Below are 8,702 nucleotides of genomic sequence, written 5' to 3' on the forward strand. Positions count from 1 at the left end.
AGAGCGTCGGCCTGAGGACCAAAGATTCTTGGGTTCATTTCCAGTCATGAGCATGTACCTCAGTTGCAGGCTCCTTTCTGACCAGGGCCCTGGTCATAGCATGTGCAGGAGGCAAGCAATACATGTGTTTCTCTCACATAGATATTTCTCTCTGTCTTTCCCTCTCTCTTCCACTCTTTCTGAAAATCAATAGAAAAATATCCTCATGTAAGGATTAAAAAAAAAAATAAAGTCAATTTATCAGCTATCTTTAGGGAATATGGTATAAAATAGATTCAAAAACTAGTCAGAAAAAGTGGCTACATTAATATATAAAATCTACTTCAGAAAAAATAATTTTAACCAAATACAAAAAGAGCATTTTTAATTATGAAAGCTTCAATTTATTAAACAGACATGGTAATTCAAAATGTATATATTTGTAACAACAAACTTTAAAGATAGATGACACAAAAGGTGAGAAATCAGAAAGAAGAAATGGACAAGCCCTCACTCATAATAGGGTATTTTGGTACACCCCTACTAGCAATTAATAAAAAGAGCAACAGACAAACTTCACGAAGAATACAGAAAACTTCAACAATGTTAATTAAACACTTGACCTCAGTATATTTTAGGACATTACAAGCAAACATGCCACAACAGATTCTATTGAAGTGTACATGCAATATTTTCCAACAGACAATAATAGAAAGCCATAAAACAAATCTGAAAAAATGTAAATGAATTAAAATCATAGAGTATATTTCCTGACCAACAAAGAATTTAATTAGAAATCCATAAAAATCATATAAAAATTTACAATGTTGTGAAATAAATAAAATTCCTAATCCCATCTTTTTTTCTGTTGTTGTTAACCTTTACCTGAGGATATTTTTTCCATTTATTTTTAGAGAGAATAGAAGGGAGAGGGAAAGACAGAGAGATAAAGAAACATTGATGTGAGAGAGACACATTGATTGATTCCCTCCTGCACACATTCTAACTGGGCAAGGAATCAAACATGCAACCAAGGTATAAGCCCTTGATGGGAATCAAACCCAGGACCCTTCAGTCAATGGGCCAATGCTCTAACCACTGAGCAAAACCTGCTAATGCTAAACCTATCTTTTGAGGTAGGCAGAGATAACTTAGGCAATATTAGAAACTTAAACTAGTTAAGAAGTTACTTTGAAATTTCATAAAATAAAAATGCTTTTTAAAAAATATTAACAAAGTGATAATATATGCTTCATTCACACTGTCCAATGTGCTACAAATGTATAAAAAGTGAACTGTATCTAGAAAATATAAAGAAGTCTTAAAATTCAGTAATAAAAAGCTAAACATTCACCTTTTCAAATGTGCAAAAGACTTTTTGGACACTTTATGAAAGAAGACAACATGAATGGTTAACTAGGCACATGAAAAATGGTAAACATCATACCCCATCCAGAAAATGCAAAATGAAACCATAATGATATGCAACTACATGCCAACTATAATTTTTAAAATTATCAAGAATTACTGAGCATGTGGAGAAATTACAACTGTCATATAATGCTGGTGGAAATGTAAAATTATGCTACTAGTTAGGAGAACTTGATGGTAATTGCTATAATTTAATTTTTTCTTCTATTCCATGGTTTAGCTGTTCAACTTCCATCATTACCCAAGAGTAATGAAATATATGCCCACAAGAATATTTGTTGATATATGTTTATAGCAGGTTTATTCTTAATAGCTCTGAACTATAAATGACCCAAATGTCCACCTACCAGTGAATGGTTAAAAAAGAAAAAAAAAAATCCTAGTATATTAGTAGAATGAAATACAATTCAGCAATACAAATAAATGGACTACTAATGTTCTCAACTGCATAGATTGCTCAAAAATGTTATCATGAGCAAATGAAGACACAGATTAGTTTGTTGGGTATGATTCCATTTATAAAAAAATAACTTTAACAACAGACAAATGTAATGCTGAATCGATTTGCTAGGATTTTGTTGAGGATTTTGTTCATCAGAGATATTGGCCTGTAGTTCTCTTTCTTTGTAGTGTCTGTATCTGGTTGTGGGATTAGGTTAATGCTGGCTTCATAGAAAGAGCTTGGAGTGTTCCTTCCTCTTGAATTTTTTGGAATAGTCTATAGAGGATAGGTTTTAGTTCTTCTTTGAATGCTTGGTAGAACTCCCCTGTGAAGCCTTCTGGTCCATCAATAATTGCTTTAGATTGGCAATTGTGGACCATATGGAAAGAGGCACTGAGGTTCTTTTGGAATGAAAAATACTTGGTATCTTGGTTGGATTTGTGGCTGTACAATTTAATACAGTATTGAGAAACTCATGTATTTAAATAATTACAATGTGCATATCTTAGTTTATGAGAATTACTAGAGGCCTGGTGCATGAAATTCATGCATAGGGGGGTGGTCCCCTCAGCCAAGCCTGTACCCTCTCCAATCTGGGACCAATTGGGGGATGTCCGACTGCCAGTTTTGGCCCGCTCCTTAAACCAGAAGTCAGACATCCCCCTTATAATCCTAGATGGCTGGCTCCTAATCTCTCACCTGCCTGACTGCCTGGTTGTCCCTAAATGCCCCCAATGCTGACCTTATTGCCTCTTACTGCCTCTGTGTGCCAGCCTGATCTCCCCTAACTGCCCCCCCCACCCCCCGCTGGCTTGGTCACCCCTAACTGCCCCCTGCTGCCGGCCAGGTCACCCCCAACTGCCCCCTCCCTGCTGGCCTTGTTGCTCCTAACTGCCCCCTTGCCAGCCTGCTCACCCTTTCTGCCCCCCCAACCAGCCTGGTTACCCCCAAGTGCCCCCCTCTGCTGGCCTGGTCTCCCCAAACTGCCCCCCCCACCAGCTTTGTCACACCCAACTGCACCCCCCCACTCCTGTCAGCCTGGTCTCCCCTAACTGCCCCCCCACCAGCCTGGTCACCTCTTACTGCCCCCCCTTCCAGCTTGGTTTCCCCAATTGCCACCCTTTGCTGACCTGGTGACCCTTAACTGCCCCCCTGCTGGCCTGATTGCCCCCAACTGCTCTCCCCCCTGATAGCCTGGTCACCCCCAACTGCCCCTCCTGCCAGCCGAGTCACCCCTCATGGCCTTCACACCAGCCTTGCAGCCCCACGCAGCTTGCTTGTTCAGTCATTTGGTCATCCCTCACTAACACCCCTGCCGGCCTGGTCACCTCACGCAGCCTGCTTAGTCAGTAGTTTGGTCATGCCTCACTAAACCCCTGCTGGCCTGGTCATAGGCAGCCATCTTGTGAGGGTGTGAGGGTTAATTTGCATATTACCTCTTTATTATATAGGATACCTAAATAAATTTGTTTTTTACATGTAAAATTTATAAAATATACTTAAAAATAAACCACACTAAATAAATACTAAATAAATGGGATTATATTACTATAGTTTCAAGACACTTAGTCACTTTAGAGCAGCCGTGGGCAAACTACGGCTCGTTTGAAATGAATAAAACTAAAAAAAAAAAAAAAAAGACCGTGCCCTTTTATGTAATGATGTTTACTTTGAATTTATATTAGTTCACACAAACACTCCATCCATGCTTTTGTTCCGGCCCGCCGGTCCAGTTTAAGAACCCATTGTGGCTCTCAAGTCAAAAAGTTTGCCCACCCCTGCTTTAGAGGATTTATGATGCACCTAAAATGAATTCTAATCATTCCTATGAAAGCTCTGAAAAGACTGACACTATATTTTCAACCTCTCTTGAGTCATATTTCCTCTCTTCACTGTATTCTAGGTACACTAGTTGCTTTATTTTTTCAAACTGTCAGGTTCTTTTTCATATCATTGCCATAATACTGCCCTCCCTATGCTAATAAGGTTTTGCTACCTCTAACACCTTACAGGCAAGCATGCTTTATTTATTTATTTAACAATATTTACTGAGTATCTAGTATCCTTCTCATTTGGGGATTTGACTATAACCTAGAGATAATCCCTGTTTTTCAGATCTTCATTCTGGTGCTTGGCAGAGAAAATAAATAAATAAATATATAAGTAAACATCCCATAAGTTGGCTGATGATATGTTTTATTATTTAAAAAACAACCAAACTAAGGAAAATTTAGGAAAATTTAATTTTCACATTGGAGGAGGGTTATATTTTATATAGATGACCAGAGAGACAACAATATAACAGAGGTCTGAAGAATTGAGAGAGAGGACAATATAATTATTTGAGAAAGTGTATTTCAGACTGAAGAAACAACACTTGGATGTATCCCCTGAATTTTCAACTATCTTCCATTACTCCTTTTTGCTGTGTTTTGTTTTGTAAATGTGCTTGCTAATAGTAGGTACTATCAGAATTTTTAATTGTATTATGCACAAATTTGTCTTTTTCTGCCAACACTGTATGAATCATGGGAAGAATAATTTCTATTTGTTTACCATTGTTTATAGAGTTATCAAAAGCGAATACCTGTGGTAGACATCAGTTAAATATTTGTTGAGTATATGCTTCTATATATAAATAAGTGAATTTTAGAGTATATTTGTCTAATTATATATAATTCACAAAGATTTTGTTTAAGAGCAAATTAATTAATAGATTATTAATCAGTGTCGATTAACAGGAAATGCAAAAACAGAATAAAGACTCAATTTGCAATAGGAATGGGAAAGTAAGTAATGTTCTTTCAGTATGTTAAGTTCAAGATATCTGTGAGGCATTCAGATGACAGTGCACAAATAACATCTTTGAAGCATTTTTTTTATCTGTTCTCATTAATGCACTTACCTTTTTACCTACTAAAATTTTTTCTGTATGTTTATTGCTCTGTAATCACTATTCCTGAAGCTAGAAAGTTAAAGTTTTGCATTTCCAATAATGTATTACTAATAATTCACCAAAGTATCATTTAAGCAATAAAGGTAAAATAAATTATTAAAACAAATACCCAAATAGATTAAGATCATCAGCATAATCAAGATAAATTATATGGACCTGGCTCTGTGGCTGAGTTAGTTGGAGTGTCATCCCATACACCAAGGTTTCAGATTTCTTTCCCAGTTAGGGCACATACCTACATTTTGGGAAGCAACCAAGGATGCTTCTCTCTCACATCAATGTCCCTCTCTATCTCTTCCTTTCTCTCTCTCTCTCTCTCTCTCTCTCTCTCTCTCTCTCTCTCTCTCTCTCTTTGTCTCTCTCTCTCTCTCTTTCTCATATCCTCTCTCTAAAAATAAATAAACATATCCTTGGATGAGAATTAAAAAAAAAACAAACACTTAAAATTATTAATTGCCCAGCCTCTGTCACTCAGTGGCTGAGCATTGATCTATGAACCAGGAGGTCATGGTTGGATTCCCAGTCCGGGCATATGCTCAGGTTTCAGGCTCCATCCCCAGTAGGGCACATGCAGAAGGCAGCTGATCAATGATTCTCTCTCATCATTGTTGTTTCTATCTCTTTCTTCCTCTCCTTTCCTCTCTCTGAAATAAATAAAAAACATTAAAAAATAAAAAAGGATAAATCATATGAAAGATGATGTGCTTGAATTGTATACTTAGGAACACTGAAAACATATTTCAATTGGTATTATGACTACCACACTCAAATACAGAAAGCTGAACAGCATTTTAGAATAATCATAGATTCTGATGATCAAAGAAAAGCAATGTCAACCATTTCTGGGATATTACTAAACATTAATTATTTGTCTAAGTGATTAATAGTGGTAATGTTATTTGACTCTTACAATGGCTTTGTCATATGAACTCTACTTACGTTTTGCAGATGAGGAAACTAAAGCACAAAACACTTAGAAAACTTGTCCAAATTCTCATTAATCCGAAGTGGTCAAAACAAATTTTGAAACCAAGTTGCAGGTTTCCAGAGCCCACTTTCATCACAGTGTTTTAACCTGTTTCTATTCAGATTATCAGATTTTCTCATCCACAACTACTTATTTACTAAATGACTTACGTTTAAACTTTGCAAGCATAGGTTGGTGTTTTGGGAAATTAAAATGCAAGTATGTGTTTAATGCGCCCACATAATGCCAGGTTTATCAGAAACACTCCGAATTCTTCATCCTCTCTCTTCTTTCATAAACTCAGGGATGAGAGCTCCTGTTATTTCACATTCTGTTACTGTCTGGATCAAGTTTCATGGGGCTGTCAGAACTGCTCACTCAGATATCTCTTCATACATGCCACTTAGAAGAGGCAGGAACACTGTCTTCCTGCAGCTCTTGGGCCCTTTACATACAGAGTGAGGGCTTCTCGCTGGCCTGTGCAGCAGCTCACTGTCAGCATTTCACTGGGTCTGACTGACACAGGAGCCTGGAGCTCTATGATAATACAAAGAGAGAAGTTTCTGCTCCATGACAGACACTGATGGCAGGGGCTGCCACTCCCAGCGGGCTGTGACTTGGGCCACAACCAAGCACAGCATGCCACAGGCTGAATCCATTTTGATGAAATCAGATTGTTTCCCTCATAGGAGAGTTTATTGGACTTATCTAAATTGGGTTATAATTCTCACTGAGTAGAAAGATTTTGGTAACTAACAGTATTGTTCATTATTCCACTATGACTTCTGGTCAGAACTACATTCTGCATTTTTCCCCCCCCATTTAAAATCTTACTGTTAATTAAAAGTATTATCTTAAAATCTCAGTCTTCTCCTCATTTAATCATTTGATACTCCCTTAAAGAATATTTAGTTTTACCAATATGTCATTATATTGGACACTAGAGGCCCAGTGTAGAAAATTAGTGCACAGGGAGGTGGGTCCCTCAGCCTGGCCTGCACCCTCTCCAAACTGAAACCCCTCAAGGGATGCCCAACTGCCTGTTTAGGCCTGATCCCACTGGGCAGTCAGACATCCCTCTCACAATCCGGGACTGCTGGCTCCCAACCGCTCACCTGCCTGCCTGCCTGATTGCCTCTAACCACTTCTGCCTACCAGCCTGATCACCCCCTAACCACTCCCCTGCCAGCCTGATTGCCCCTAACTGCCCTCCCCTGCAGGCCTGGTCCCTCCCAACTGCCTTCCACTGCTGGCCTGATCACCCACAACTGCCCTGCTCTGCCGGCCATCTTGTGTCCACATGGGTGCGGCCATCTTTAACCACATGGGGGTGGCCGTCTTGTGTGTTGGAATGATGGTCAATTTGCATATTACCTTTTTATTAGATAGGATTTTCCTTCCCCCCTCCCCCCAGAAACTCTAAGTTGGTTTAGGGATACATAAAACATACAAAGCAGAAAGAGACAATAATATTTGATGAGGTAGCTCATTTTACAGATGAGAAAATGGAGAGTATCCCTAGCCCTCTTTGTTAATCCAAGGTAAAAACTAAGACTTAAAACTCTTTCCTCTAATTTTGTCATATATCATTATACAAGTGAAATAAAAGGCAGAATTTCTGATGCAAAAATTTGCATTGTAAATCCTACTTATGTAGTACTATACACATTTATGTAATCATAACATTATTTAATATAGTGGTTATGTTTTTTATAGATTAAAAATAAATATCTATAAGTTAAATAACTGGGTCATAACGCAATTCAGTTTTTATTTTTTTGTGGTAACTCCATACTGCTTCTCATAGTGGCCACACCAACCTGCATTCCCATGAACAGTGTACTAGGGTTCCCTTTTCTCCACATCCCCACCAACACTTGTTTGTTGATTTTTTTATGATAGCTATTCTGACGGGTGTGACGTGATATCTCATAGTGGATTTAACTTGCATTTGTCTGATGGTAAATGAAATTGATCATCTTTTTGTATGTCTGTTAGGGATCTGTATATTCTCTTTGGAGAGGTGTCTACTCAGGTGTTTTGCCCATTTTTAAATTGAATAGTTTGTGGGGGTTTTTTGGTGTTGTTTTATAAGTTCTTTATAAATTTTGGATATTAATCCCTTATCAGATGCATCTTTGATGCATATATGTTCTCCCAATCAGTGGGCTGTCTTTTCATTTTATTAATGGTTTTCTTTTCTGTGCAAAAACTTTTTAGTTTGATGCAGCCCCATTGTTTATTTTTTCTTGCCCAAAGAGATCTATTAGAAAAAATATTGATATGAGAAATGTTTGAGAATTTACAGCCTATATTTCCTCTCAGTACTTTTATGGTGTTGAGTCTAACATTTAAATATTTAATCAATTTTGAATTTATTCTTCTATGTGGTATAAGAAAATGATATAGTTTTATTTTTTTGAAAGTATATGCCCAATAGTCCCAACATCATTTATTGAGTAGACTATCTTTACTCCACTGTATGTTTTTCCCCCTTGTCAAATATTGACTATAAAGGTATGGGTTAATTTCTGGGTTTTTATTCTTTTACATTGGTTAATATGTCTCTTTTTATGCCAGTACCATGCTGTTTTGATTACTATAGCTTGGTAATACAGTTTGATGTCAGGTAGCATGATTCCTCCAACTTTGATCATCTTTCTCAAGATCACTGTTGCTATTCCAGTCTTTTTTTGATTCAATACAAATTTTTGGAGTATTTATTTTGGTTCTCTGAAATATGCTATTGGTATTTTTAAAATTATCTTTATTGTTAAAATGTTATAGATATCACCTTTGCTTTCCTCACTTACTCCCTCTGCTACCCCCCCCCCCAGGCCTTCACCACAGCATTGTCTGTGTCCATGCATTATGCATATAAGTTCTTTGGTTAATCTCTTCCCAACCATCTCCCCACCCTCACCTTC

This window comes from Myotis myotis, unplaced genomic scaffold, assembly GCF_014108235.1.
Source record: "Myotis myotis isolate mMyoMyo1 unplaced genomic scaffold, mMyoMyo1.p scaffold_m19_p_2, whole genome shotgun sequence".
Classification (NCBI taxonomy): Eukaryota; Metazoa; Chordata; class Mammalia; order Chiroptera; family Vespertilionidae; genus Myotis; species Myotis myotis.